The sequence below is a fragment of the Convolutriloba macropyga genome, chromosome 1 (genome assembly GCF_964194025.1).
Source record: "Convolutriloba macropyga chromosome 1, txConMacr16.3, whole genome shotgun sequence".
NCBI classification, from domain to species: Eukaryota; Metazoa; Xenacoelomorpha; order Acoela; family Convolutidae; genus Convolutriloba; species Convolutriloba macropyga.
In genome coordinates, this window is record NC_134468.1 from 14,825,636 (window position 1) to 14,850,552 (window position 24,917).

General features: G+C 33.8%; 1 non-coding gene across 1 annotated transcript; it reads left to right on the plus strand.

Annotated features, from left to right (window-relative positions):
* The first annotated feature begins 15,636 nt into the window (after positions 1 to 15,636).
* On the plus strand, positions 15,637 to 15,708 carry Trnam-cau (transfer RNA methionine (anticodon CAU)). Its single transcript has one exon. It is a non-coding gene; the product is annotated as a tRNA-Met (tRNA).
* Positions 15,709 to 24,917: the final 9,209 nt, after the last annotated feature.

The following is a 24,917-nucleotide window of genomic DNA, read 5'->3' on the forward strand; positions in this document are numbered from 1 at the left end:
TACTGCTTTTCTAGTAAAAACAATAGATGGACCACCAGTCATATCCTCACGTATTTTGTCATGTAAATCTTTGTCAGCTTCAACAAATGGAAAAAACTTGTGGTTTGTTGACTTGTGAAGACAGATATTAGCCAAGTTCGGAAGTGTACATCCGAGTTTTAACATATCGATACCCTTGTTGTGATAAAACTCCATCATTTTTTGCATTGCCTCCAGTGTTGGAACAACATCCTTGTTGTTGTACCACTTGACAAAATCTCTGAATGTAGCCATTTTTTCTTGCTCCCAGAACACTTTCAGGTAATTGTAATTGTCAATTCCAGATGCAGGAACATTTTTCAACCTCAACTTTTTTAATGACTCTTGTTGAGAAAATCCACTGTTAAGCAATTTAGTGAAATCAGTAAATTCCTTCTCCAGTGGATTATAGTTTCTCAGTTTGCTAAAGAAACGGTCGTAAGGAGGGAGAAAAGTTGCATCGAGCTTTTCGGGAGAGTCAAACCACTCATAGGGGAAGAATCCTTTGGTCTCATTTGTCTTGTATGCTTTAAGGAAACAATCAAGTGATGTAGCTCCACCGAGAAAGTTGAGGATATCGAGAAATTGTACATCACCAAACTTAAGAGAAACAAAGTGATTTGCTTTTTTAATAACAGTAGGTTGAATGTCGCGCTCATGAATAAGATAGGGTAGGAGATAGGACTTAATGAGATTTAAATCATATTTTCCACTATTGAATCCGAACACAGGTAAAGTGTTCACATAACGCTCAAAGTGCTGCTGTAAGTCCAAAAGCTGGTTTTTCTGCATTTGGAGAAATTGCGTAGACATATCAGCTTCATCGTCTTCTTCGGTACGTTCTTCTTACTCAAATGTTGAAGCGTTTTGATCCTTTCTTTTAATTAAATTTTCGCCAATTGCGTTAACTCGTGCTCTGATTACTGCTTCAATAGAGGAAAACTTTGTCCACATTTCAGTTTTACTTTTGTTTGCTAAGTCTTCAATAGCTTCAACAAAAGATATAATGAGAGCTTTCGGATCTTTATCGCATAGGAAGACAGGTTCATCAATTAAATTGGAGGAAATAGAGACAGAGATTGGTTCATGCTTTCCAATCCAAGTGGTTGTGTTTGTATCTTTTAATTGGTCGGAGGGTACACATATCGATTCAAAGTCAAAAATAGCCAAGTTCTTGAACAATTTTTGATCTTCGTTGTAGGAAATTCCAAATCCGTCAAGCTTATCAAATAAGGTCTCGCGCAATGTATACACACTCTTTGGGTAAATATGCTGTACTCTATCTTTACACGTTTTAACATGGCGGTTGAAATTTCCCGCTTTCTGAATGAACGTATCGCAACTGGGACAACGGAATCGTTTAAAGAATGTGTTGATATCATCTACATAGCATATGTGGTTGTTGTAACGTAATAAATTAATATTTTTCTCATACATTTCAATACTTCTCCTCGCAAGTTCACCAACAAAATCTCCATCTACAATGTCAATATCGTAAATAAATATGTTGTGCTTTATCGCATTTTCAACAAATACAAGATGATCGATCGATACCCCTATGAAATTGATTGCGTCTTGTCCAGATTCGTGGAGGAATGCACTAAACAAATTTTTTGCATTGATCTCAAGCTCCGATGATCCATATAAGTGAACAGCTATAGCTCGGAATAAGCAAAGATAATCTTTGTAAGTCTCACCATAGCCATTCGATACGAGACAATTCACATCTGGTCGTCTGAGTAACTGTTCAGGAAGAACAGCATCCATACATCCCATTGGAATGGATTTTAGGAGAGCGCAAAATATTGTTACATTTGTAGTCAGAGCAAATCGCCATTTTGTATTCTCCCGCTCCTGAGCACACGTCTCCACTAAATCCATCTTTTCAATCCTGTCCTGAAGAGAGACTAAGTCTCCTTTGGAACAGAGTAGATGAGATTTCTCGAAGAAAGTGTTGTTCTCGTGAGCGTAGAATTATCGATACTCGTCCGTATCCACATTTCTTAATATAAATCCTAGAGCTAAGTTGACTTTGGCTGCACAGTTGAGTTTTTCGAATACTTCTTTCAACTTTTTATTAATTTCATGAGGATCGAGCTTGGACAGCTTGAAGTTGAACACTTGATGTCTTCCATTTTCCATCTCAGTATCGTCAAAAAAGTGCTGGCAAGCACTAAGTTCTTGTTGTAGCTGCTCGTTGTCCTTTTCCAGCTCCTCTGATTCTAGAACTTCTTTAAGCTTTTCACTCGATTTTGTTCCAACTTTTGTTGAAGTTCCATGCTTTCTCCTCTTGTGTTGTTGAAGAGAATAGAAACTCGGAAACTCCTCCAAGCATACAGTACACATAGTGCTTAGCTTTGTATCCTTAGGAGCGTGATGCTTAGCAATGTGGTAATTCATGTCTTCTTTCTTCTTTGTACTGAAATGTGGACATTTGGGACAAAATAGAGTCCCACTATCACAAGACTGCTTGTGTCTTGCCATATTCTTCTTCACCACCATTTTGTTGCACTTTGTGCATTTCACTGGGAGATTTCTATCGAGAGAAGGCATTGTTTTGGTACAAGATGAAACAAATTCGGGTTTTGTGACGAGCAACTATTTGTGACAATAACAAAGTGAGAATGAAAGAAATTATTTTTGTACATTTACGGAACGCAGCTATGACGCATCACTCCATATATGGAAAGTTATGATTTCCATTTTAAGCAGCTTGTTGTCATAACCGAACATTCTAGAACATAATGAATAAACCAATCAGATTCTTCCATTTACAAATACCTTTAATAATTAAGAACACTCTTTTTAAATATGTGAATTCATTCCTTGGAGTAAACTCAAAAATAGCAAATCATTCTTATATATCTTCCTAATCATTTCTTTTACATTTTATATAAGTTTTCATATTTCATCCAGCCATAATCCAAAAACAGACTCACAACAAATTCAAACAAATTGTTCCAATCTTATCAAACTCTGTGATTCAAATTTGTGTCTATCCGCAATTGACAGAATTCGGTGCTTGCAAACAAATCTAGTCCTATTGAAAATTGAAATTAGCACATGAATGTGCTTTTACAACAATGTTAAAGATGTCGAAAACAAATATTCATCCATACTTCACGAACAAATATTTACTTTACAACTTAACGTTATTGTCTTGGAACCTCTCAACCAATCGAAATCCCGTGTTAAAGAAATTATTCTGAAGATTAACGATTTTATTTTGTGTAATTGTTTCTTAATTTTAATTTTCTTTTACATAAACAGAATATTGCGTGAAATTTTGCTCATTTGCGAAAAATGTTAATCAAAAATCATTTACAGTTGTTGGAAAAAATATATAAGAGGAAAGAAGGAATTGCCGATGCTTACAAAGTTGACGAGATTGATGTTGATTCCTATTTTTTCTACAATTTCTTGGACATTTGCGTTCAGAATGACAGAATAATCCGATTTAGTAAAGGATTCGAATATGCAACATTTTCCATTAAAAAATTCAAATATGATGATTATATAACGAAACAATCATTTGATTTATCGTCAGAGCTACACATTAACAAGTACGAAATTTTATTTATTTTGAATTCTGTTCCCGAAATTTTAGAACAGTACAGAAATCTAGCACAAGCGAACTGTATTCCAATTCCTGAGCCCATAGCAATCACTTCATCTGTACAAAGCGCGTTGTTTTTTCATTATTATACAGATTACAATTCTGAAGGAGTAAAAATTCGATTTGGAATTCGGCTCCCAAATATATATATACAAAAGTTCTGTTCCAAAAATGGAATACTTTCCGAGATTGATTTAAAATTTAACGAAGTTGAACAAATTTATCAGAGCTTAACATTTTTGGTAAATTATGTCACTTCGTTCCCAATGAGCTATCCTTATTTAGTAAACAAGTAGTCGTATCATGTGATACATGTATTATTCAAAAACCATATTTGGTTTCTATTCACGCATTGATGTTCCTGCTTCGTATACGAGCATCATTTTATAACAACTTCTTCCATATTTGGATACATTAAATGATTTCCATTTCCTGTTTCGGTTACTAACGTCAGTTTTTCTACAAAATATTTCCTTCTTTGGTTACTTTGTTCTTATTGGACGGAATTCACTATAAATAGGAGCGACAAAATTAGACTTCATCATTCTCTTTCATTTCCTCAAAATTAATTTCACCTCTGTTCCTCATCGTCCTGCTATCTATTCTTCAAAACTTTATACAATTGAGTTCCTACATTCACATTCTTCTTATCTACAGATCTTACTTCAGTTGTAACGTTTATCTGTTTCTAACTTAGATATTCTTTTTGTCCTACTATAAAGTGAAATTTGTTGTTTTCTAACTTACTCTCTACTTGACAGTTTTCAATACGTTCATTTACAAACTGCTTTTGTTTCTAAAAAATCCACTTCTATCAACTCATCTGAACAAAATGGAGTTTACTGTGCAAAACAACAGTCTTCTGTACTCATTTTCCTTCACTGAGGAGACTGCTCGGATAAGTATTAAAGACTTATCAAACGGATTATATGAGACTGTAATGACTTTACCCATCACTGTGTGGCATATTATTGAACACCAGCGACAAAAGTTCGACACCTATCATCAGGGTCAGGTTCCAATTACGGAGAATCAGCTTGGAACTCAAGCGATGGGACACGAGGTTGCTGTTATTAGTGGGCACCACTATCCCCACGTTGCTGGGACAGAATTTCCACCTACCTACGTCGCTGGCAACATTCAATATACTTTCCCTTGGGAAGAAGGGCAAATTCCCAACTCTTGGTTCTCTAGCCCGGATGCAAATCAAGTTTTGAGTTCAGTGGAGGAGTCAGGGAATTTGCTTCAAACTGTGTCAAGCTTTGATGGGAGCGAGCTAAGTGTTGATACTAGCACTTGGACAGCAAATGAACAGCAGAACTTTGATCCGGCACAGTACTATGGTTCTACTGATATGTCGACTACTCCATCAATGACAACACCTTCCATAGAGGATGGAACGGCGCACAATCCAATTTTGCTGACTGATGAAAATTCAACAACTTCAATCAGCGTCCAACCAACTGATCCTCCAGTAATATTTGAACATTCTAGACCTTTTGGGAATGAGATTCAAAACTTACCAGAGTATGTTGTGAGAACTCTGTTTGAATAGATTCGAGTTGGTACAATTTTGCAGCTTCATTTGTAATCGTTCTTAACGGAAAAGTTGTATGTTGATTTATACATTTTCCTGGTGATGTATTTAAACATTCTTTATAATATAATTTTTCTCATGTGAGCTTTCTTTTCTAAACCAGTTCACAAGGATATAATCAAACAAAATTTTGAATTTTGAAACTTCGTTACAAAACTTGATATTTAACGGAAATAGCATTATCAAAACTCGACATTTAACAAAAGTTTTTGATCAAAAATTTGATATTTAAGAAAAAAAACTGAGCAGAAGTTTGATTTCTAAGAGAAAAACCTGTATGAAAGCTCAATTTTTAAGTTGTTATAGAAAAAGAAAACTTGTCATTTTACAAATTAAAAATCTCTTCCTTTTTTGCGTTAAATTATACCGTAAACTGGTGAAAATCAGGAAAAAATTTGCGCTTTATTGTATCCAATTGGAAACTGTTTTTTGATATTTAAACAAAAAGATTGAATGAAAACTCGACATTTAACAAAAATTTCGTTGAGAAAACTCGACTTTTATTAAAATAAATTGTTCCAAAACGCAACAGTTAACAAAATTTTTTGTGAGAAAACTCGACTTTTAAAAGAATAATTTGTTACAAAACTTGAAATTTAACAGATTAGAGGTATCAATTTAAACATTTAAGAAAAAGATTGTAAGAAAAGAGAAATTGAATTTTCTTGATTTTTAAACCAAACATAAAACTGATACTATGTAAATAATTGTGATGCAATTACAAATTTATTACTTTCTAATTTCAAGATATAACAGAGAATTATCAATTAAGCCATGGCCGTCTAACAAACAGTCGACAATTTTTATCAATTCACCCTCATATTTTGAGTTTTTAAGAGATTGAATTCTGTCCAGAAAAGAAGATCCCATTGTTTGTGTGCTTACATTTCTTTGTTCAGCGCGCAGTAGATGTCTCTTGAACTTCTTTCTACTCAATCTTTTTTTAGACACACTAGGTAACTTCTCAACATATTTGTTCTCATAATTGTGTTGTACTGCTCTGTCTAACTGAGTAAAGACAAGTCCCGATTCTTCCAAAATATTGCCAAAAAATTGATGTTTATATAATGTATATAAACAATCAACTGTCTGATATAAATAGGAGAGATCTTCCAGTTTTTGAAGCAAGTCTCCGATGGAGAAAGAAATGAGAACAATGTGATATCGACAGGTTTTCAGGGGACAGAAACTGTTGTGTGAAGCAACAACATATTCACTTGTAAGAATATATGGTCTATCATCTTTGACAGATACAGATATAAACAACGCCTTTTCACAGAATTTTTTGTAAAAGTGTGGTAAAACCTGACACATAACTGCTGCCATTCTGTAATATTATTTAGTTCTAAAGAAATTGATTTCCTTATTTGAACTTAAATTCCAAATAAGGAAACTAATTTATTTATTATAAATAAAACCAAATTCCAAATAAGGAAATCAACTTATAAATTATAAAGAAATTCAAATTCCAAATAAGGAAACCAATGAAATTGTTATGTGCAATTTAAAATCTCATTTGAACTATGAATCAATTCAAGACACAGCGGATTAATAAATTTCGATGTTTTACTTGTTCAAAATATTTTCGTCACTACTTCTCTCTAATGCAACACAGACGTGCTAAACACAAAGACTCTTTTTCTATAATGATTCAAAAGTTTTCTTTATTGAAAATTTCTGATTAGAAATCCTTTTAAGGAAGAATTCTAAATAGACACATTTTTCTCTTCCTTTTTAGGAAATTGTGCGAAAACAATGATGTCATTAGCATAAAAGGAAATTCTGCGTTGTAGAGGCCCTTAATTTTTTAAGCAAATCATTTAATCAACTTCTCGCAGCTTACTCAAGTTACGTAAATGTCTCTCTCCAAAGTATCTCCTTGTTACTCGAGCGCTCCATCAATGTTTACAGATTCACAACCTAAATTGGGTACTGATTCCGTCCCATTTTATATTGACTTTGGTTCTCATCCAAACAGATTTGGGAGATTTACTGTGTCCCAAATATTTAGAAATGGACAAAATTACTCGGAACCAACTTTTCAAGTCTTTAAAAAAGATAAATTTGGAACATTTGAAAAGTACCAACAACTGAGAATTGGAGATTACGAATTCAAGAAATTTTGTCTTCTGAAGAACGATCTGCTGAATGGAGACTGGGAAATTCGAGAAAATCCAGCTCAATTTGAGAAGAACCCAAAAATGGAAGACGTGCTGCAACAATGTCACAAAACAAGAGAGATCAGCATTGGAAAAAATCGAAGACTCTACGTTACCTTTATACAGTACGTTCAGGACAATCCAGCTTCAGTTTATGTCCAGATCCGACTATTTTGTCGCAAAGAGAGCAATGAGTTCAAGCAAGTGACTTACGTCAGCTATAAAATGGAAGAATTCAAGGAACTCATTGAAAATCTTAAAGACTTCTCTAATATTGAACAATGTACATTTCAATAACTACTGCTGCGCAATATTATGATGTTTTTTATATTGAATGATGAATATTTGGTGATTATATGTATTTGACTTTCAGTGAACATTTTTTCATTTGAAACTTTTTTCTTCTTAGAATGAGTTGGGATATTGGATGCTCTAGAAACATTTTCTTAAGTCTCAGAGATAAATCAAAAGTTTTTCACGTCAGGTTACATCACGAGCTTAGAAGGTATTCATATACAGTTCTTGAAGCGCAAAATTTTCCCAATTTGGATAATTTAGACGTAGAGTCCCAAATTTCTGAATTCAAGTGGGTTATTCATAATGGGCTGCGCAGAACAACTCTAACATATCGTTCTGACAAACAAGAAATTTCCATTTCTCAACATCGCTGGAACGGATATCAGTGGAGTTTTCTTACAAAGATTGATTTGAAAAAAGAGGAGTATAAAAATCTAGTAGATCATCTACCAACACTTCTTTCCTATATAGAAAATTACAAAAAGACTTGCATTATTTTGGACGAAACAACTCAGAGTTAATGAATATTGTTACTCTGGTAAACATTTTCAATTGTTACGGAAGCATACTTTCAATGTTCCCTACGAACGAAAAACGTAAAAACTGTTTTCTCGCAGCGTGTAAAATTTGGGACCGAAATGTCGATTTGGACGAAATTGATCAAAAGTTTCCTCACGGAGGAAGAATTGGATATGGAAACTCTCTTTTGGACTTTTTCTTAGCTAGATCAAAAATTTTTCGTCTACATGCAATTTTACATGATTCTGCTGGAGCTGTGAAAACAACAACAGACGAAGGACCAGGTTATTGTTACATGCTGCCGCAATTACCCAGCTCCTGTCTTCTAGGTCATATAACTGGATTATTCTTTTGTCTCTACATCAAAGTTTGTCATCCTCATATTTTTAAAATACTAGATTGTTAATCATTTGTCAATTATCTCAGCTAAAAAGAGGATGACTCTCGTTGTGTTTGATATTGAGTGCTTGGAGGGAACAGTTGTCAAGGAGCTGGGAATTTTCAAGGACGGAATTCTGTTAGGATATACATTCCTCCCACCGAATGACTACAAGCCAACATTTCAAGCAAAGTGGAACACAAAGATTTTACATGGAATAAACTGGAATAATGGAAAAGTTGATTACTCAGATCTTCCAAACATAATTCATCAACAATGTTCTCCTACAACCGAATACTTTGCCAAAGGATTGGAGAAATGTAAAATCCTATCCAATTATTTGTGTAAGGATGTGGAAAATTTAGACGATATTGGATGTCCAAAAGCCTCTAAGTTGATTTCCAACGAAGATACAATCTGGGAATGTAGTAACTACCCCTACCGACACAAGAAAACATTGCACTGTGCAGAGAAGAAAGCTTATGCTTATGGAACTTGGGTTCTTAATTTTTTTTTGACAAAATTTAATATTTGTAAAAATTTTTATATACTTTGATTGTAATGTATCATATTGTCTTTTAATTAATTTTTAAAATCATTTTTTTCGCCTACAAAACATAGAAAAGTTGCTTCAAAAATGAGAAAGTTCAACAAATTTTGTCCTAGCGTTACACAGTTATTCTTCATTTCAATTCTGTCGTTTTTCTTAATTTTGAATTTATTCTCCTTTTTTATGCTTTCTGTTATTAATTCCTGTGAAGAGACAGTATTTTGGCTGTCGCTGTTGTTTGTTTCTTTTTTATGTTTAGAAACTTATCTCATTTTTTTATTTATTTACATCACAATTCAGTTGAAACAATTTCTCTATCGTCTCAATGATTACGTTTAAATGACTGAGCATACAGATAAAGGATTAAATTTGGGTAATTTTGTCTTTGATGATAATAATCAGGAACGACAATCATGGAAATGTTTTGGACAGACTTGTAATAGGTCTCTAGTCGTTTTTCTGTCCCAATTTTTTGTTATACTCGTAATTCTGGTCTGTTGTATAGTACGAATAACATTGGCTACAACGTGTGAAGAAACAACAGTTTGGATTGCAATCCTTTCTAGTACAGTTGGTTATATTTTACCTTCACCTAAATTATGAACAAGATAATTTCCACAAAAGAACGAATTTTTATTTCATTGGTTGGTCCAAGCGGATCTGGGAAATCTCATCTTATACATGAATGGTTAACAATTGGAACTTTTCAACCAGAGTTCGACAAAATTTACTACTTCTATCAACATAATCAATCTCTTTATGGTTTAATGTCTAAAGATGTTAAAAATATTGAGTTCATAGAAGGAGTTGACTTTGAGTTTATTCAAAACCTCCCAAATAACGGAACAAAGTATCTGTTAATTTTTGACGATTCTTGTGAGGAGATTTCCAGCTCTAAAGATTTCGTTAAAATTGCAACAGCTGGGAGACATAAAGGACTCAGCACAATATACATCAAACACAATTTATTTCATCAGAGTAGATTAGGAAGAGATATAGAGTTACAAAATACTCATATCGTCTTTTTCAAATCTCCTAGAGATGTACTGCAAATAAACACTCTGAGCCAACAGTTGGGATTAGGTTCACAATTAAAAGATTGGTATACCAAAGCAACTTCTATTCCTTATGGTCATTTACTTATTGATTTAACTCCCAAAACAGTCGACTCTCTTCGATTTTGTACAAATAGTGGATCGATTCCTTCAATTTTTTTCCTTCCACAACATAAACAGCAGACCACATTTTTGAGTGATGAGCACACAACATCTCTCTACTCTGACAACGTTCCAAAGTTATTCCCGGAACTTCAAAAGAACTTACCTAAAAAATTGTCCGAAAGAATTTATTCAGTTCCTAAGCGAGTGCATCGTAAACATGCTCAGAGGAGAACTGCAAGATATTCAAAAACGAGACGTAAAAAAGTATCAAGACGAAATTCATCAGCTTATTCTAAAAAGAACTGGAATAAATAAAAGGAGAGCAATTTTAAGTTCAAGGAAAGGAATAGAACTTATATCAATTCTAACTCCGTCTATCATTAACCGTCTTTCTTGAAATGGAACAGTTTGTTTTGATTCCTCAACAGCTTTACGAACAAAAATTCAAATTACATGTGTATAAATTGGACGAGAGTGAGGCAAAAGTTAACTTCGTTCCACAAAATTTAGATTCTCTTCACAAGGACATCACCACTAACACAAAATCATTCAAAAACGAGTCAGTTGTAGATCAAATACTCAAATGTCCTCGAATCAAGCTGTCCCTCAGTGACTCCATTTTACTGGATGGAAGAGATACAAATGTAGCATTTACCGATTTTATTTACGCATTGAAGAGAAAAAATATTGCATTTCCTGATATATAATACACAATACTTGATGCTACAGGGATAAGTCCGAGCAAAATTGTAAACAAGGATGCCAAAAGCAAAGACAGAGGGAGTTGGATCCCTTTCAAAATCTGAAAAAGCGAAACTTCAACGATTATACAAAGAAGGAAAAGCTGCATTTGGATCGGTTAGAAATCTTCAAAAAGCGAGCGGTTTATCAAGAGGCAAGGTTATTTCCTTTCTCCACACTAAAAATTCCTATACAAAATACCGTCAAGCAAATCGACATTTTAGACGATTACCTGCATTTGCAAAGCGGATAAATGAAATTTGGTGTCTTGATTTAGCTTTTATGGACAAATTGTCAGAGTTTAATAACTGAGTAAAGTATCTATTAATCTGCGTTGATGTATTTTCTCGTTTTGTCCGTGTTCAACCAATGAAATCAAAGTATTCTACAGATGCTGTAGCAGCTTTCAAAAAAATGCTACGAAAAAACAACATCCCACAAAAAGTATGGGTTGATCAAGGAACAGAGTTTGGTGGCGAATTTCGGAAATTTTGTGGAGAAAAGAAAATTAAAATTTATTCAACGAGAAGTGAAACAAAAGCTGCCGTAGCTGAGAGAGCTATCAGATCTTTGAAAAACATTTTTTATCGCTTCATGGAAGAAAACGGGCATAAGTACCTTGTAAAAATGGGATCTTTCCTAAATACAATGAATAGTAGAGTAAATAGATCTACAGGTAAAGCTCCAAAAGAGGTAAAAAACAAAGACTTTTTATCAATTTTTTACCAAAATCCGATCAGACAATACAAAAAACCTCGGTTTAAAGTAGGGGATAAAGTACGAATTTCGAAATACGATATTCCTTTTAGAAAAGGATACAAGTCACAGTTCACGAGTGAAATCTTTGAAATTGTTAAGATTCCTACGTACAAACCTCCAACATACAACCTCAAGGGAGAGCAGGGAGATGAAATACTAGGAAAATTTTATGAACAAGAGCTCTCAAAGTGTATCATTTAGTGATGAACTCTTTTACGGTAGAGCTGGTTTCCAACGCATCCTTTGATTGTTATCCAAATAATACATTGAGTTCTTTTACCAATTTCCTTCCCGAACAGATTAACCTTGAAGGAGAATGGGAGGTGGCAATAACCGAACTATCATATCCATCTTTGTACCAGAATATTACAGATGGAAAATTTTTCTATCTAGATGCTGCAACTCCAGATACAAAACCTTCCGATTATTATACAATTGATGCAGGACTATATCCATCAATATCTGATATTGTGAACGAAATGAACAAACAAATTCAGGAAAGAGAAAAGTACGAGAAAACCCCAATCAAATTAAAAGTCAACAGAATTACACAGAGAATATCCCTAAGCCTTCCTAATGAAAACTCGTTACTAGTTATCTTCAGTACTGATCTCTGTCACGTATTTGGGTGTGAGGAAGCTGTTTACGGAATGGGTGTTTTTATGAGTGGTGCTGGACCACATTTTCCTAAATTTCCCTATGATATTGTTCGAATTCATACTCTCATGATATACAGCGATATTGTTGAATACAATATTGTAGGTGATACAAAAGCCGCGCTTTTGAGATGTATTCCGTTTATTTCTAAAATTAAGAATGGAGACATAATATCTACTGGACAATATATGAATTATCAAAACTTCCCAAATCTACAATTTAAAAAAATTCTTAAAAATTCTTTCCACAGCATTAAACTTGAGCTCCGCGACTCATACGGTGAAAAAGTTCCCTTCAATTCAGTAGGTGTAACAAGAGCTGTATTGATGTTCAGAAGAGCTTCAGACAATAATTTTTAAAATTAAGTTTACAAAAAATGGTTGCAGACAGTGATTTACCGTATTTTCGTGGTTATTCAAGACAAAGGGGAAGAGGATTTGGAGCTTTAGCACAAACAATTGGGAGAACTGCAATTCCTTTTTTGAGACGATATGTTGTACCAGCAGCTAAAAGAGTTGGTGCTGACTTGATTGAATTAGCTGCGCCAGAAATCGGAAATGTATTAGCTGGAAGGAAAAAGTTCAAATCTGCAGCCACAGATGTTGGAAAGAAAACTTTACGTAAACAACTAGGAGGAGGAAAACCTAGAAAACGACGTATTATTCGAAAACGCTCGCCAAAAATCAGTCGACGTCGTCGAACTAGGAGGGATATTTTTACCAAACTAAAATGAATACCAGATCAACAAATGACAGTAATTTCCGTTATGGACACTTTACAAATTCTTGCTTGGAGATTTTTGACAAAATTCCGGTTTTGGAACCAATTGAATCATCCCATATTCAAGAAGTTTATCCCAGCACTTCATTGGATGAAAGCAGCATTGAATTTGAATTTGAAACAGATAGAAGTATTTATCTCGATATGAGAGATATTCATTTACAAATTAAAGTTGGATTACAAAAGGGAAGATTATTTGACGATTTCATGAAAAAAGAGGAGCATGGAAAATCAGATATGGGTATGACTTTCACTGATGATGATTTACAATATTTGACTCATGTCAACAACTTGTTACACTCTATTTTCTCCAACTGCGAAGTGTATTTAAACAATCAACAAGTGTACAACTCTAACGGACTCTATGGCCACAAAGCTCTGATATCCAATGAATTCAATGCTTCTACAATGAATAATGAAGGAATTTTGGCTTGTCATGGATACGAATTTGAGAAAGATCCTAGTGATTATGAAAAAAGTCCGTTCATAGATAGGGAAGAAGAGCTTTTGTTGAAAGATGGGGTTACCTTATATGGTAAACTTGCAATCGACTTATTTCAATGTGAAAAATTATTACTTCCAAATACAAAAATTAGACTCAAATTGATTCGAGCGAGACCAAATTTTTACATGATTTCCTACAATCCACATGTTTCCCTTAGAGTTCTTGACTGTTCACTTTTTACGACACGTGTTGTCGTTAATGAGGTCTATCACCAGACAATCAAGTATCAACTAACACATCAACCAGCTTGCTATAATTTTATGGAGACAATTGCGCGAACATTTATTATTCCTTCTGGACAAAATCAATTTATTCAGGAAAATGTTTTCAATAATGCCCCAATCAGACGAATTGCAATAGCAATGAACACTAATTCAGCATTCACCGGACATTTTCAAGAAAATCCTTTTCATTATCGAAAGTTTGGACTGCGGGAGCTGAGAATTGTTCGAGGGGGGAGAGCTGTTGTCTCAATTGATACAACCAACAATTGTAGAGCTTATGTTACAACAATGAAGGCAATGAACTTCAACGAAGAAATTCCTGCGTTACCGAATGATTTCTTCACAGATCATTATGTGCTTGTATTCGATCTCACATCACTCCAAGATGCTGGTGAAAATGTTCATTATCCTGAACTCAGTGGGGAAAGTTTTCGTTTAGAAATGTTCTTTGAACGTCCGTTAACCAATGTTACCGAGTTAATTGTTCTCGGAGAACGAATCTCAACAGTTAAAATTGATCAGTTTGGAACAGTTGCTAAGAATGTCTGTAGAACTCTGCATTAATCAAGATTTTTTAATTTTCTTCTCAATTTTTTATGGTTTTTATATTATTGCCTTCTGCGTTGGAACATTTGTTGGATATGTACTTTCATCGCCCAGTTGCAACCCTTTCCACACTATAATATCAAGATAGGGAATGGATGAAAATTGGGGTAGACCTACTCCAAACTTATATGTATACCTTATTTGTGCAGTATTCCTGGGACTTTTAATCATCATTATTATCTTTCATCCCGATGTCACAGGTAATAGTGAAGACAGAGTAAGTAAATCTACAGGAGATCTGATACGTAAAATTCCCCAATCTAAAGATTGTTGCTTTATTGAAAAGAACGAATCATTTCAACTTGATTGTAATGTGAGAAATCCCTGTTCAAACGGAGCTTGCGAATTGAAACAGAAGATTATTTGTCATGGATAATCAATCTCTTCAACAAATTATTGTACGCATTCCTGAGCTAAAATTCAAATACATTGGTTCGTTTCCAGCAGATTTCATTCCAAATTTACCCAAATTCAGCTTTGCAATCATTAACACTGCTTCGAGTAAAGAAGTCGGTGAACATTGGATATTGATTGCTCGACTCAACAGAAGTTACTATTCTGCGGATTCTCTGGCTCGATCAGTAACACATTACAAATTTTTAGGTAAAAAGTACCAAAAAATAATACATCGACCACTTCAGAAGATGCAAAATTTGTGTGGATTCTACGCAATTTTTGCAGCATTTCAACTATTTAAGTTTTTCCAAACAACTTGAACAATATTCATGATGTACACGTGTTAAATTTTATAAGTAACTATATGTAGTAGTGTTCATTTTGGTATTTAGTAAGCTGAAGTTAATAAAGTCGATAGTATATGTTTCTCGTAACTGTTTCTCGTGAGTTTTCTAAACTTTTTTTATCGAACTTTATTAACCACTCGGCTAAGTGTACCTTGATGTTCATTGAAATTTATACAATTTATTGTAAATGATTGAGTAATTTTGTATTTTGATGCTCATAATTTGTACTGTGTCTGTCATTTTATACTATTTTAATTCATTTTTTCTTTTATTTAACATCTTTTTTCAAATAATGTACAAAAAATAATGCATATATGCATGTAATTAGCAAGATGGCGCAGTGGGAGCGCGCTGGGCCCATAACCCAGAGGACGGTAGATCAAAACTACCTCTTGCTATCTTGACTTTTTCCAGTTAATGAGCGCGCAAAAGACATTTGTTACACAATTGATTCAAACAATTAGGGGAACAATCTTTGCAATTGACCTAAAATTTGTAAACAAAAATTCAACATGTCACATAATTACCCCTCAGATAACTAGGGTAATTGAAAACCCCCACCAATTAATTTCACAATTTAATAACATAAAAGTTGTAAACAAAATTCAACCTGTCACATAATTACCCCTCACATAATTACAGCAATTAATTACCCACGCCGATTCTATTGTTCTCAAGTAAACACTTAATAACTACACAAACATTGATTTTTTCCCCTCAAAATTTCAGCCTATCAGGAGCGTCTCCGAACCTATCCCCCACATTTGCACCGACTATACTACTCTTAATACATGGCTGCGGCTATTACTAATCTTAATACATGTCGGCGGCTATTACTAATCTTAATACATGTCGGCGGCTATTACTAATCTCAATACATGTCGGCGGCTATTACTAATCTTAATACATGTCGGCGGCTATTACTAATCTCAATACATGTCGGCGGCTATTACTAATCTTAATACATGTCGGCGGCTGTTACTAATCTCAATACATGTCGGCGGCTATAACTAATCTTAATACATGTCGGCGGCTATTACTAATCTCAATACATGTCGGCGGCTATTACTAATCTTAATACATGTCGGCGCATAATCTTAATACATGTCGCCGGCTATTACTAATCTTAATACATGTCGGCGGCTATTACTAATCTCAATACATGTCGGCGGCTATTACTAATCTTAATACATGGCAGCGGCTATTACTAATCTTAATACATGTCGGCGGCTATTACTAATCTCAATACATGTCGGCGGCTATTAATAATCTTAATACATGTCGGCGGCTATAACTAATCTTAATACATGTCGGCGGCTATTACTAATCTCAATACATGTCGGCGGCTATTACTAATCTTAATACATGTCGGCGCATAATCTTAATACATGTCGCCGGCTATAACTAATCTTAATACATGGCGGCTATACCCTATCTTAATACATTAACGCCGCTATACCTAATCTTAATACATGCTAATTCATTCCCTATCTTAATACGTTAGGGAGGTCCCAAATCCCGAAAAATACGCTATACCCTATCTTAATACATGGGGGACCTCACCCCCCCGGGGAGTGTAGCTCACTATATTACTACTATTGTTGCTGCTCACCCCATTCCAGATCTTTGGCTTCATATGGCACCAAATGATTTTAAGATTGAGGCAAAATACAGGTTGGTAGTACCTGTCGCCAACGCAGAAAGGAAGCGCCCGTTCTGTGAAACAGGATTTCGTTACATCTATGTGATCATGCCGTTGCGTGTTACAGTCAAGTGGTGTCTGCTTGCTCATCTGCAAACTTCTCATCAGTAGTGGAAAAAAGAACCTCATTCCTGAAAGCCAGTCACGCCCCGGAGACATCTTTGTCCTGGCTTGGAACTAAATTTACTCCTCTTGCAATCGAGGTCCTTGGCGGAAAATAGGCAAACTTCAAAAAAAAACTCAAGCGTTTGGCTGTTTTAAGTGACAATTGTTCTTTCCAGGCGCAGGAATTGTCTATAGAATTCAGTAAACTCATACAGTCCTTTTAAAACACCGGGGATCAGCAACAATATTAATAGTACGAGCTCCCTTGTTGAATGAAATTCATTTTAAATACCCGCCAAATAAGACGGGAGATTGCTTAATCCGTTTTAGGAATATTTACAACTTTTACTCGCCCAAATAGAGGGGAGAATACTTGATAAATTTTAGAGATATTGAACACTTTTACTCAAACTGTTTTTCACCCACTGAGCGGGGGGTAAAACTGACGACTGAAGTAAAACACAAAAGACTGAAATCAGTAACGGAGTATAGAGATACCCATCGTGAACTAATAATTCAGAGCCCTGTCAATCGTATGTAAGGTCAAAATATAACATCAATGGGCCGTCGCAGAAGTCATTAAACTCTTTAAAAAATCTAAGTGCTCTTTGCCAATTTGTTTGCTGTTTGTTTTCTTCTGAGGGGCCAAAACTCTGATAACCAAAGCTGATCTTTGCAATGAAAGTTCTTCAAATAAAAAATCTTTTAAAAAATTTAGACAGAGGACCAATACAATACACACAGATTGTTTGAACTACAAAAAGCGAACGTTTAATTAATAGCCTTTTAGAGTAGAGGCTGGCGGCTGCATTTGAAATGCTTCTGTAATGTGGGTAACAGTAACACAAATTCACCAGTAACGACGATAAATCTGAAGAAAGCCACCGAAATTTCAAAGGATCACAATAAATTTTAAACCACAATAACGCCTCAAAGATTTTTTTTATTTTAAAAAATAACTTTCAGTGCTTGGCGAGCTCTTTGAATGCCGCTCAAAACTCTCTACGATAGATATCATTCGACCAAAATTGACTGAACAAAATATCAAACCAGTTGAGCATATAGTTTATTCCTTCCACTGAAAGTGGAGTCATAACAATTAAAATTTGGAAGTATGAATGAGTCGCAATGGTGGTAGAATTATTTGTTTACGCCATGTGTAAGATCAAATGAATCTTAATCTAATTAATTTGCATGAGTTTCGGTTATTATCACGGTTCTCATCTTGACCTACTGAATGCAAAGAAAAGACGATGAATTGATATGGAAACAACGGGAGGCTCGCTAATATGCGTTTGGATATAATGTTCATCCTGCTCTTTCACATTTCTGGTTTAATTGTTTGCCAAATGAGGAAGAGATAGAAAATTTTTGAAAAAAGAAATAATGTTCAAAATAATTGGCGTAAAAAGAGATTACTTCCAACTCAAATCAATTAGAAAAGTAAATAATACCACGTAGTAGGGTGATGAGACCTGCCGTTAAGAACACGACGAGACAAAACAAACAACAAAATCAAATAACAACAAACATTAATTAAATCCAAAATGCAGTTTTTTATTTAAAAAATAAAAGAGTAAAAATAGCGTAAAAAACCAAATTAAAACAAAATTGTTTGTATATCAGTAACAAACATATGACCAATCGTTAATGAGACTCGGTAACATGTAAACAAAAAAGAACTACAACGGCAAAAAAGCAAAATATATTTGAAATTTCCGAAAACAACTTTCATACTCTTAAATAATAGCCATCAACTGAAATCATTAGAAGGTTTTAATTGTTTCTTCAAAAAACCAGTGCTGAGATCTAGCATAACTTAGAATATATAATAATAATAACGACAACTACAGAGAAAAAAAACAAAAATTAGACTAAAATTTTGCGAAAAACTGGTGTTGAAGCAGCTAAAACAAAAAGATATGCAAAAAAACCATTGGATAAAATCAGTTTTCTTTTTGCTAAACACCAAAAAAGGAGTAAGCGACTTGTAAGTAACGAGACAAGGTAAAAAATAGACAAAAAGAACAGCAAAGTGCAAAGCTAAAAATTAAGTCTACCTTTTTTAAAAAAATCTTCTGATCTCAAAGGCATAAACTTTAGCTACCAATTGAAATCTGTAAAAAAATTCCTTTGATCACCCTCGGGAAGCCGCTAAGATTGGAAGGTATTTAGAAGTTTTAATATTACTACAAGAAGAAGGATGAATAAACAGAGAAGTTAAAATTTCCAATAACTTCTGCTGGATGACTGTGTCGCATCCGCTAAAAACAAGATTTATTTTCTAAACAACTGATATATTCAATAGTTTTTCCTTTAAAAGCCAAGAAGTTGATACTTATCCCTTTAGTAATGTGAAAAGACAAGAAAAAGAACCTCAAATATGAGATAATGTCCAATAATTGAAATTATTTTTTTTGTGAATTTTTCGTATTATCAAAGCAAAAAAACCCTTACATAAAACGTTCCATGCTGACAAGGAATCAGGAAAATTGGCAAAGCTCAATAATCCTTTCTTCCTTTAGAATTTAAAATAATTGAGATCAATCCAATAACTGAGTTCAATTTTGTTTGTAATTTTTTGTAGTATCAAAGCAAAAAAAACCCTTACATAAAACGTTCCATGCTGACCAGGAAACAGGAAAATCGGCAAAGCTCAATAATCCTTTCTTCCTTTAGAATTTAAAATAATTGAGATCAATCCAATAACTGAATTCAATTTTTTTTGTAATTTTTTGTACTATCAAAGCCAACAAACCTCTATATAAAACGTAAAACAGCAACAAATATTCCTCTTCAATCCATGAGAAAGACTATGCAGGCTTGCCATGCTGACCAAAAAAGAGGAAAATCGGCAAAAATAAATAATCCTTTCTTCATTTCTTCAAATTTATTTAAAAGATAAAACGAATATAAGCTTTCGAATAAATACGAAAAAACAATTCCATAAAACTCTCTAGGAATTCAATGGAACAGGTCGTTAGTATGATTTGATTTGAATTGTTCTGTATGTAATTAACGTAAAAAACATAAGAAACCCGAAATATGTTTTTAGACGAACACAGCGACTGATTACAATTCCAATCATTTTTGGACTGTAGGCAACGATTGGAAGTAAGCAACGATTGGAACAGAACTAGCCTGGCTATGGTTGTTCGTCAATTGCGAGCGCGTAATTGTTTTGAATACTATGGACATGGATAAATAGAAAAACAAAGCAATAGGTCAAAAAAATTAAAGATGCAGTTTGAATAATTATCGAGTTAAGTTATCAAAAGTAGAAATTAGCACGAAGCTCAAAAAAGGACCCTCCGCAAAAAGCCCCTAGTACGAGTATATCTAAACAGAAAAACCATTTCTCAATAGTAAAAGTGATTTAAATATTATTTTTTTCCCATTAGAAACACGATGCGACCTGTATTTCCTTAACTTAAGCTACAAATTTGCAAAAAAGTAAAAAAAAATTCGAAAAACTTAATATTACATTTTTTCATCTAAAATTACGTTTTTTTAAAGTGATAACAAACAGAAACTTTTGATTAAAAAACCGCACAGGTTTCCTTGAAACTCTCTAGAAATGCAATTGGACCTATCCATCATTAGTACGCCCCTATTTGAAGTGTCTTTCACCGTAATTAACTTAAGAAGGTGCAAAATGCGAAAAGGAGTGTAAAAGTCATCGACAATTTTTAATGGCTTAAAGAAATAATAATGAGACCAATGCTAGCCTTGCTATTGACGATTGTCTGATAGGAACACCTAATTGTTCCGAATATTATAGACGTGGATAATTTGGCAAAAAGCCAGTATATCAAAAATAAATTATGTCTTTCGAGTTAAATTAGCAAAAGGATGGCAAAATTTTAATGCAAGAGCACTGTTAGAGGGTCCAGAAGTCTGATCAGCTATATTTCGATTTAGCAGCAGTTTTTAGGAGTGCTAGACCGGTAAATGTAAACAAAGTGGACTAATTAAGCTTATTTCGTTGTATATAAGCTATTGACATTCAACTATTAAGAACGCTTAATTTTTCCTAATAATAATTAGATATGGATAATATGGCCAAAAGCCGACATACCAAAGATATATGATGCATTTTGAGTTAAACTAGCATAAAACCAGCAAGCTTTAAATTCAACAACACTCTTAAAGGATCCACAAGTAAATTTAGCTGTTATTGGAATTAAATAAAATTATATCACTTGTATTTAAGAGTGTTCATCCGCTAATTGTGATCAAAGTGGACTAAAGTTTTATTTCGTGATTTAAAAAGAGCTGAATTTTGAAAAATTTGGAAAGTTTTGTGCAAAAAAATTGGATCAAACAGTTCAACTACATTTTTTCAGTGTTAAAACCAACAACATTATCGTTAACAGTTTTTCAAGCAAATTTGGAAAAAGTTGATAATAAATAGCAAAATTCAGTCCACTATTACCAAAAAAATTAAACATCGATAGCTACGGAGAAAAACGAACTTAAATAAAAATCCTTTTTCATATCTATTCTAAGCTGGGCGGAATTCTATTGATGCCACTCACAACACCCCATGATGAATATATAGATCGGCCAAAATTCACTCAACAAAAAGAACTCACTTCAGTATACAGATCCTCACCCACTAAAGTGAGTCGAAACAATTAGAAACATTTTATTTGTTTCGTACAAAACTCCAAATTTTGTCCCATTTTTGACGAAAAAAGTCTGAATTTTGAAAAATTTGGCATAAATTCTTGCTAATAAATCAATCCTCCGCTATCTTTAGAGATAAAATCAATAACACTAAAGTGAACAATTCTAACTTATTTTAGCAAAATTGTCAAAAATTTGTTAAATGAATAAATTTTTCCCAATTACGGATATATATACACTGAAATGATTACGATTAAGGATGCATACGCAGAAGTTCTCATCATATTCAATTTTGGTTTTTCGTCATTATATTATCATGAAGTTTAATGTGTTACTGAATTCGGGGAAGAATTATATGAAATTTGCATATTCTTATGGTTTGATTAAACGTTTTTGATTTGCAATACGAAACGAATAGTTTTCAGCAACTTTATGTTAGTTGATATTATTAATGACTTAACATAGTTGACAAAATAAGTTATTCGAAATTGAGTCAAAATTGGCATTTGTAAAACTAATTTTGTTCAGCACTGCGACACAAATTTGCTGTCAAAACTATGTCACGTTCCTTTTCATTTTTTATTTGCGCACCTCAAGCAAATTTAAGAGAACAGTAATTTCCAAATCGAACAATCTTTTAATTGAGTCTCTTTTATTCGATTTCATTTTAGTTGAGCTTTTGATCACATTTGCCCCTAAGGGAATAAGAGAACGTAGCTACTTGGGGCCAAACTGTCATTTGTTCTGTCATTTTTCATTACTGAAAAAATATATTGATATAATTAAATTTTAAGAAGCACTAGATTTTAGATCAATTTTAGAGAATAAAAACCCTGAGATTAAAATTTACATTTTTGTGTTGTAATGGGGAACAGTTCTTCTATTACGCCACCGACAAGAAATCCTCAATTGGACGAGAACCTCTTTGACATTTTAACACTGAAGATGACTATTGAACTCTCGCAGGTAATTTAAAAAAGGAATCCGGGAAATAAAAAGCGGCACAAATGGTTTGTTACCTTTGTTTTTCAATTCTGCCTCGACCAGTTTAAAAAAGTGATAAAACTGAACTGAACGCGAATAATGCTTGATGCTTCAATTTCATCAAATTTTCCAATTTTGTTTCTGTGAAAAAATTTGAAAAACAAAAATTTTAAATTGAGCGCATGTAATTAAAGGCTGCGGAATTGAGCCTATAAGTATTCGGAATTGAAAAAAGATTAAATCTCTTATTCTGATACTTTTGAAATTAGTTGAGATAATTAAATGTTAAATGCTGATAAGATCAACTCCGGTCTCACAAAAATTGCTCAGATGCAGAAAATAGAACCATTTGCTAGCGAAGTAAATACAAATGATTAGATAAGCAAATTTAATTTTCAATTAACTTTGATAGCTTGATAGTTGCAGATTAAACAGTGAGTTATATTCTCTGAACTACCCTGCAATATTGGTGAAGAAAAATTCTAAATTAAAAAAAACTGCTATGGTTAAATTGAACTCACTGTCGCTTTTCTAAACGGGCTAAAAAACTAAATACGCCTCGATGAGAAACGTTGTGAAACATAGTAGATCTTGCCTAGATCTTGACACGGTACCAGCTATGGAAATATTAAGATTTTTACGTACTTGCAAGATCTTTGCATGGGCATCAAGAAACCAAATCTTGGAAGACAACCAATAGAGGCTAACCTTGACAAGGCAAGATCTTCTTGGCAAGAAGTTTCAAGTTTTGCAAGATGTGCCAAGCTCATTCGTATCTTACCAAGATGAATCAAAATTAGATTCACTGGGACTAGACTGCAACACATGTAAGGGCTTTAAACAAATTTTGAAAGAAAAACGCGTTGATTGGCTCACAATAGTCTTCGAGAGAACACCTTTGCTTTTTTACAAATAATATCAAATCATGCAGCTGTTTTGTTTTCTGCAGAATAAATTTAATTCAGCGCGTTTGCAGAGCGTTCAGCCGAAGAACCAATTTTTCCCAACATTTAGTTCATGTAGACCATGAAAAATTTGTAATTCATAAAATTTTCGTTAGGATAATCAGGACCATAACCTTCAAAGAATGTTTCATCTGACGAAGCACATCAGATTTCTATGGCTTTCAATTTGTTGCAAAAAATTACGCACACATTTACGCAAACACAATCTCACTCAAAGACGTGTCTCGAGTAGGGTTACCTTGCGAGGTTACTCCACTGAGGTCTTATGGTGTCTCAAGAATATTATATAATTTTAAGGCTTAACCGATTAACTGAAGTTCTATATCTCTAGTCTGTTATACTTCTATCTGAGCTTCAGTAGACAATACACGGGCCCCAATGCTAAAGTCTAACTTATATCTCAATACTAAGCAAGAGCGGAGTAGAGAGAGAGAGAGAGAGAGAGAGAGAGAGAGAGAGAGAGAGAGAGAGAGTGAGAGAGAGAGAGAGAGAGAAATTTACTTTATTATTATATCAGGTTTGACTCTGATAGGAACCATCTAAAAGAGTGAAAGGGAAACAGTTAAATATTTAAGGAAAGGTATTTTTTTTCATTTTCAACCAATCAGGATCGAGTACTCAGGACTTTATTTATTTCAAAAAATAAACTCCTTCTCAGTTTGTTGGATGTCAATCAATATTGACTCCATCTTTCCGGGTTGTTGAGTTTTTGAAGTATTTATGAGTAAAACCGTCAGTTAATTTTTCTTTATTCTCTCTGGAGTATTTTCTTTTTTTTGAGTGTGTTGCATTTATCGGTTTGTCAGTATGTCAATCTCCAGACATAGGTTGCCCACAAAGCAAGGATTGAATATCAACAACCACAAAATTATCTATTCCATTACCACTTCCAGTGGGTGAAGATCCTTCCAGTTTGGCCTGGTTTTGATGTCGAAGGCGCTATTGATGTCCGGTGACTTACCTGACTTACCTGAACTCTTTTTGACATACGTTAGGTGTTAGATGTTCTTAGGTTTACTTAGTTTCATTTTCTTATCTGGTTGTAACATTGTTTTGTTTACGTAGTATCCCTTCCGGTTGGAAAGAAAAAAATATTTTTTGTTTAGTCTATATGGTATTTGGTGGAAGTATTGAGGGTAAGTAACATGGATCTTTTTGGCCATGTAAATTTTGTTAGTGAAGCTGAGCATGTATTTGTTAGTTTTTTTATCATTGAGTCATG